The sequence below is a fragment of the Rhipicephalus microplus genome, chromosome X, assembly GCF_043290135.1.
Source record: "Rhipicephalus microplus isolate Deutch F79 chromosome X, USDA_Rmic, whole genome shotgun sequence".
In the NCBI taxonomy this organism is placed as follows: Eukaryota; Metazoa; Arthropoda; class Arachnida; order Ixodida; family Ixodidae; genus Rhipicephalus; species Rhipicephalus microplus.
The window spans coordinates 381,495,729-381,504,198 of NC_134710.1; the positions used below are offsets into that span (position 1 = coordinate 381,495,729).

General features: G+C 40.1%; 1 protein-coding gene across 1 annotated transcript in view; it reads right to left on the reverse strand.

Moving 5' to 3' along the window:
- Positions 1-8,168, reverse strand: part of LOC119161044 (defensin) — a 29,691-nt gene extending 21,523 nt beyond the window's left edge. Inside the window, exon 1 of the mRNA XM_037413367.2 lies at positions 8,033-8,168. The gene's annotated coding sequence lies outside the window, so the exon portion shown is untranslated. The remainder of the gene's footprint in view (positions 1-8,032) is intronic.
- Positions 8,169-8,470: the final 302 nt, after the last annotated feature.

An 8,470-nucleotide genomic window follows, 5' to 3' on the forward strand; every position in this document is an offset into this window, starting at 1 on the left:
GCTACTTATGTTCCGCTACAGCGTCTCCTTGTCTGCTATGGATTGTGCGAGTTTGGCCGATGCTTGGTTAGTTGAGCGTGGGATATACTTTTCCGTGTTGGCGAGCATGCGATAGGTGGCAAGCGGTGTTGCGTTGCGAGCCACAGACGATTTGGCATGTATTCAAAATAACAGCGTAATTGTTTTAGCATATCGCAGCAGATGGCGTTGATAGTGCTATCTGGTGGGCATCATGTGGAATCAGGCAGGTTCAGTCAAATAATTACGTCAAACGTAGAAGCGCACTCGCTTGCGTTTTGGTTTTGGTATTTTAATTCTCGGTAATTAAAAGGTATTTTAGCATTTATTGAGCATTTTAGCTACTGAGTGCGTGAAAAGAGTGTCTCAAGAACAAAAAAGGACCCTTATCTTGACATGGTCATAAAATTGGTGGAGTGTGCCTTCAAGGGGCGTGACAAAACAGACAGGAATGAGAAAAAATACGTCCATAAAGCGCTTGTCCTGAGCATATGTTTTATTCTTTTCTGCATGTTTTTGGCACTTTTTAAGCATTAGTTACCTCACCGGAGCTCGCTCCTCTATAGACGTAGACCTAATATTTTCTGATCAGAAGTAGTCAACAGCACTTTGGTCCACTTAGCAATGTGTTTTCAAGCACGAAGTTGTAAATTCGATTTCGAACAGTGAGTGTCTGAGTGAATGAGAATGAAACAAATTTACCTGCAGGTGTTCAACACAGTGTGTCATATACACTTGGCAATTTCGAAATTTGTCACCTCGTATTTACATTTGAGTGTGACAACTGACCACAATTATTGTCCGGTGCTAAAAGAACACATAACACCCACGTACATTTCTTGTCCTACGTAAGGTGAGCCTTCATTCTAAACAGAAGCCTTACGCCCAAGATTACGCATGTAAGCAAAGGTCCGGCATTGCATATGCTGGCCGCATTAATAGCACACACTACTATGTCAAGAGAACGAACGAACCAAAACTATTGAAAAGTTTTGATCCAGAAATCTCACACCAATTTGGCGTACCACCACATCAGTGCATAGAATGCTTTAAATATTTGCACTGTGATATATCAATGTATATATGTTTTAATTATTATATAGACAAAATATCCTTGCTGCTTTTGTACCACTTGCTACTTGCATTTATCACAATGCTGCTTAAACAATAAACGTGTTATTCTGACCTAGATAACATAAGTTTTGCTCACTGCGATACCCAACTGTGAGCTCGCAACATCTAAAAGAAATTCGTATGCCATGTCTTACAAAAATGCGGCCAGAGAGCTTGAATATGGTGCTTGCCTATGTTTCGTTTTACGAACACAACACTCTTCGAAACCAAAGGGGCAATACGTGCATTCAATACTCGCCTACCAAAATTTAGCAAACTTAGAGGGAGTGAGCTCAAACGTAACGCTGAAATTCGAAAAAAAAAATATTTTAAGGATACATTTGTACATAAAGTGTACTACACTTGCATATAACACAAGCGGGCATGCGGGCGTAATGCCCTTTGTAAGCTCTCAGCAGTGTTTTCGAGCAAGAACTAAGTAAGTCAACCAATATAACATGTGTCCACATCATAGGTCGGCGATCTTACTCAGGGGTCTACTCACTCGGACTTACTCAGGCTCAGATCAAGCCATGAGTCTGAGTCTGGGTACGTGCGGGTGAGTAATACTTTTGTGAGCCTGAGTCCGAGTGAGTTCGTTTGAAGGAAATTTCGGTGAGTATGAGTCCGAGAGAGTTAAGCTCAGGAAAATTTTGGTCTGTCTGAGTCCGAGTGAGCCCAATGTGCAAAATATATTTCTTGAGTGAGTCTGAGTGAGTGATCTCTTTTGCAGACCTAAGGTCCTGTCTAGTCATCTTTAGGACTACTATCAGCTTTACCTGGACAACTACTCACAGATATTGCAAAGCAGTGTCTTTCATAGACTGTTTCAGTATTAATTATTGGAGGTGTGAGCAACCGATTAGGGTGCAATCGATCTCCCCTTACCAACTTTTCCAGAGAACTATATCTTAGGCTGTCATCTCTTCAAAAGAAAAATGTATTTTACTAGTTTCTGAGCATTGAGAATTCATTTTCAAATCTACCATGTAAAAGGCGTTAAGATGAGCACCAATTACGTGAGATATTGGTCTTAAACAGCACTGAAACCACGGTCGAAGAAGCTAATTCTAGGCTGTCGCACTGATGAGTCGACTCACTCAGACTCATTAAGACTCAGATCAAGCCATGAAACTGAGTCTTAGTGAGTCCATGTGAGTAAATGTTTGATGAGTTTGAGTCCTCGTGAGCATGGCTCAAGAAATCTTTTGTGATTCGAAGTCCGAGCAAGTCAATGCTCGAAAATATGTTTTATGAGTGAGCATGAGTGATTTCAACAAGTTTTGCCGTCCTATGGTCTACATAGAAGTAATAGCCATCGTTGTCGCTGGAAGATAAGCGTGTTTTAAACGCAAAACAAGGCAAATCAAAAAATAAGTTTTCTGCCCAAGCAATTTGTTTTTTATCCACTTTCCTTTCTTCACATATACATGACAATTAGGTCTAATAGGTTCCCTAGAACTTTCCTAGCAATATTGTTTCTTAGATCACCTTAATATTGTGTCTAACAAAAAACGAGCTCTCAAGTATTCACTTCCTTCCTAAATTTATTGATGAGGGTCTCATTCTGGCAGACTTAGTGCCTTTAGGCACCAAGTCTGCCAGAGGGATTACTGGTCCGCTGCCAGCTCGCAATATGTTTATGGCTACGTGACGCCAAACAGGCTAATAAAGAGTGCTCCACACTCACCGCCATGGCTGCTGGTGGCGCTTACTGACCCTCCCACATTTATTTCACATATAAATCCATTAAAGCGGATAGGGATCTTGCCGCCATGGTAAATCAGTTGGTAGAGCATCGAACACGTTCTTTGAAGGTTGGAGGTTTGCTTCCTGCCCATGGCAAGTTACTTTTTCATTCACTTTTCTTTCGCCCCGCCGCGGTGGGCTAGTGGCTAAGGTACTCGGCTGCTGACCCGCAGGTCGCGGGTTTATATCCCGGCTGCGGCGGCCGCATTTCCGATGGAGGCGGAATTATTGTAGGCCCATGTGCTCAAATTTGGGTCCACGTTAAAGAACCCCAGGGGCTCTAAATTTCCGGAGCCCTCCACTACGGCGTTTCTCATAATCATATGTTGGTTTTGGGACGTTAAACCCCACATATCAATCAATTTATTTTCCTTTCTCCACATTTACAGGTCAATTAGGTCTACTATCTTCTCCTATTCTTTCCTTGTCTTATTGTCTGTTAGATATCCTTGATTCTGGTCATTATATATATATATATATATATATATATATATATATATATATATATATATATATATATATATATATATATATATATATATATATATATAGTGTGTGTGTGTGTTGAGGGCCGTATTTACACAGGTGTAATGCGTACGCATTCTTCCTCTACGTCGTTTTATGCGTGTGCATGGGCACGTGTACACGTCTGTATTAGCGTCACAGTGTAACAAAAGAAAGTCGTTGCTCACTTAAACTACGTACGCCCCCACAGTTACTGCAACAAGTAACTATATTTCTCAGTTTGTGCAAATTTCTGCAAAGCGAAGATAGTACGTTCCAGTCACCACAAAGAATAAACACACCATTTAGTAGACGCAACAAACTAAAACTCATACAGCCAGCACAGTTATAACCACACCATTCAGTCGCGCAGAAGCAAACTCCCACAGTACAGCCACGGCATGCAGAAGCCACTTCATACAGTACGAATAACGGTAACGGTTACACGTACCAAAACCGAGATATGAATATGAGTGCTGTAGTAGAGGGTTCCGCCAATTTAGATCATTCGTTTCTCCGTAGAGTGACCTGAAATATAAGGACATGGGCCTCTGGCAAAAGGGCCATTTAATAATCCGCATGCGCAGTTCCATGTGCTGTCCACTCTCTCGTCTAATGTTGATTCCTCTCGTCCTTCAACTGGAAACGAGATCCTAGTTGCACGGGCGGGGGCTTGTCTACTGTGCACGTTATGTCGAGACTTATTACGTTTCCAGGATCATAGCGGAAATAAAGTGGGCTTCAACACTGTTTTATTGTTTGGGGTGCCGCCATTACATGGGCTAACTGCATCGCAGGAAAGCTAGCCTTATAATAATGAAAATCTTCTATTCGCCTCTATCAAAATGTGACTGCCACGGTTGGAAATCGATAGCGCAACATTGGAGCACTAAGGAGTACAATGGTTATTACACCATTGAGGCGGGTACCACACTGTACAATTGAGGTGAAAAGCAAGTACAGAAGCGCTGATGCAGCGGAAAAAGCCGTATCATACCAAATATGGACGGCTTATTTTGTCTTAAGTTTGTCATATACTGCTGAATACATAATATTGCTCAGAAACTATCATGAAATTTCTCTCGAGGAAATTTCTGCTTCAGTTTGTACAATCATTGGCTGAAAGTTCTGGCTAGTTTCAGGTGCATTCTGGCACGGTATCTATTATTATTATTATTATTATTATTATTATTATTATTATTATTATTATTGCCCACTCATCTGATTATCAGATCATGTTATGTTGCTGTAACTGGCCAAACGTCTTTTTTGTACACAGTGACTAGTGCAGTTCTTTAACGGTCAGTATTAGCCCAAGCTTAATTTTATTTTGGGTTCACGATCTTTCTTTTGCAATTTCGTATTTTTGTTTTTTTTTTATTGCATCAAGATATTTAGGAAAATTTATTCAATGGACGACTGTTCCTTGCTGCAGTCAGATTTGTGTTCTTTCTACTAATGTTGTGACAACAACAACCCTTGTCTGAATACCTCAAAGACCAAATTCATGAGGATATATCACAAAGTATAGTGTCATTTATGCACAGCCGTCAGCACCTTTAACACGAACGCCCCGCCGTGTGTCCTGCAGCAGTTTGGTTGCTGACACCACGTACATTTGGGTTATGTTGCCAAGATGCTAACCATACATGCCTACATACTATCCAAGCCTACCAAGGTATTATCTCGGCAAAAGCGCCCAGCCCTTCGCGGCTGCTATCAATCAAACTAGCCCTGGTCACGCATCGAAGTGTTCGTGTTAAAGGTGCCGATGGCTGTACTGAGCAAAAACCATGTAGTTAAGTCAGGTTTATGAGTTAGGTGATCTTGGTGTCCTTTTTGCAGCATGCTAAATATTTCTGCTCACACTAAACGTGCTATCATGTGAAGCCTTGGCTCACGCAGCTGTGTTTGCAGAATTTCTCGAGAATTCAGTTTCTCTACAGCCTTCCGCAAATTTTACACTGCAGTGTGTCTTCCTCAACTTGAATATACATCTGTGATGTGGAATGGGATTGCTGAAGCTGGCAGTGACGCCATTGAGCAAGTCGAGAAAAAAATGAACATGCATTTGAAATAATCGTTTCGCTGGAAATGACTCGGGATCTCATTTTAACACTGCCAGATTATTGTCAATGTTATCACTTCACTGCCAACAAAATTGCGCTGACCTTCTACTTTTCACAAACTAGTGACAGTATGATATCTTGCCCACTTTTCAGTTGTGTAAATTTTTGGTTTCCGTGCACGTTAACCAGAAATGATTGAGCATTTTATGTGCCTGCCAAATTCTTTCAACACTCCACTGTTCAAATAATGCAAAGTCTGTGTAATGTCTTTTTTTATGATATGGACGTTTTTCACAGTCTGCTGTCTGTGTTTTTCTTACAGTTCTGCACTGTCTTAACATAGTTTTGGCAATGTACAGATTGTTTCCTTCTTCGTTTTTCAGGAAGGTTTCTTCATAGGTCTGTATATTGCCCTTTATTTTTTACTTCCATTTTATATTTCTCGTCTTTCTTTTATTCTTCCCATTTCGCACTAATTTTTTTTGTCTGTGCATTTTCAATCTTATTATTTGATTATTCTGAAGAGCTTCTGTATTGTTTTGTTTATTTTTATTGCTTTATTTTTGCGGGCGCCAGCATTAAGGCTTCTTGGTTGTTACAGTGCACGTACGTGAATTTAATCAACGGCTGAATGATTATGAATAATATTAATGCTACTAGAGGAAAGCTTCTATTTATTTGTTATAATATTATTATTATTACTTGCATGTTTAAAATACACAAAAGACAAATTTGAATAGAATGGCGGATCAGACGAACATCAGTCACCTAAGGGGTACAACGCCTGCATTATCTTCCAGGAGGATGGGCTAATTAAGTATATAATACGGAGGTATACCTGAGAGGAAAGATATATCATTTAAACAATTGATGTCCTATATGCGTGACACTTGCAACCCACTGCAATAACCCAAATTTTCATCAGAAATAGCGGCAACTCTTAATCTTGTAAATGAGTTCTGCGGAAACCTGCAACGTGGCGGAAGGGTTAAGAAAGGAAACAACACGACCACCCGTTTGTAGCACGAAGCCAAAAGAAAATCCGTAGGCATTTCTCAGAAAGAAAAGCCTCTTAGTTGCTAAAACAATTGTCTTGGTCCGCGGTTCGAACCCGGGACTGCCACGGAAAGGCATTAGTCCCGGGTTCCAACGCCAGACTAGGAGAAATTTTTCGACAACTAAGAGGCTTTTCTTTCTGAAAAATTCATACGGATCTCCTTGTGGCTTTGTCCTATGCAAACGGGGGTTGTCTTTTTCTCTATCTGAGCTCTTAATCTTGTTTTTTTTACCACGACTTTCTTATAACGCAAAGTTGGTGTAGAATTCTGTTATATATTATTCTTTATGTCCAGTATTTCTCGATGCATCGGTGCCTACACAGTACTTTGCGCCTTCAAACCTGGATGCTCGTGGACTTTGCTTTTTCCATCCGTAATACTTTAATGAGCCCCTCGTGTATTTCATGCGTAAGTTCATTCACGCGAGTACATTTTGCTTTACAGCGACAACAAGTACTCGGTAAGCTTTCGTAATGCTTCAAATGTTGATAAACATGTTGGCTTATCAATTATATGAGATTTCTAAAAAGCTTAAAGGACACGTTTAGGGTGAAAACGCGGTACCACTGGGCCTTTATTGGAATTCCTATAAAGTTTCGCTGCCTCAAAGTGTATATCATATAAACTAATAAATAAAGCAAAAACAATAATTGCACAGTTCAAAGAGGTCATGAAAGTGAATGTACAATTCGCCCACTCCCACTTTTTTGGCACAAAGTCACCAAAATAATATAAAAAGATTTCATAAACAGATATTTCTAAGAGGGTTCAGAACAGGAAAAACTCTGGTGCTAAAAAAAAGGAAAGCGGAAATATTGATTGACTAATTCAAAGGTAAAGTCATCTTTCAAGTCCACAAAATTAACAAGCACGAGGAGATAGTCATCGCTGCTAATATTTGATGTGAATTTTTTTATGAAAATGTATTATGCCCGGTTGTCCCAAGATTTTACTGACATCAGTTTTGTCACATTTTTCACGTCGGAAAGGCGCGGTAACAGGTGGCAGAGAGAAGGAAAAAAAACTTGCGTTGATTTGCATGACCTCAGAGTCGCATAAACCTACATTCAGAATGGGAGTCAACGTGGGTGCATTCTCGTAAATGCTTTTCTAACTTCCAAATATATATAGACATTGTACATGATCCTATACATCTATTTACTATAAAAAATAAACTATACTACCATGAGGAAATGATTCACTTCCGCATCATACGGATCCCTAGGACGGGAAGGTGAACTTTTTTCTTTGCGAAACCACTGCATATTCCAGAGAGCGGCTGAATACAAAAGCACAGTTCATCGCACTGCAACACAAAATAATTTCACATTTTAGTTACTCACGGATGTGCGCATTTTTAAAATTTTTGTGACTATATCCATAGCAGCGACACGATCAACTAAAAAGCGACGGCCTAAAACGATACATCTCGTATTGTGTTAAGAGCCTTTTATTGGCTTAATTTCAACCCTGAGCCATCTGCACTAAGCCTCTCTTCCTGTACAGTAAGACAGCCCTTACCTTTGTGACTGTAGTCGACTTTTCTGGTTGTCTCAAACCGGAGTGAAACACACCCGTGCTTCACCGACTGTATTTATACGTAGCGGCACGCAGGTGCAGTAGTTATGAACGGAAATTGGTAGATATGCCGAAGTCGACGCGGAAGATGTAACTGCCGGGAAGTATCATATCCTGGAGAGCTTCGAGCAAACACTTTTTTTTTCTTTTTCGTAGAGTTTATCTGCATACGGCAGCTCCTATAGCAGTCGATAGGAGCTTGAAGTAATATCCTTGACTTATGCGCTAAAGAAAAAAAAAGGTCGCAAGTTTACGGACACAAAGTAGAATTTATTTTTTTGTTCACACCTCCTAAATACAGAGTCACACACTTATTTTCATTACACTTTTAAAAAGAACGTAGTTCCATGCTCCATATAGAAAATATCAGCAGTGTGCCAT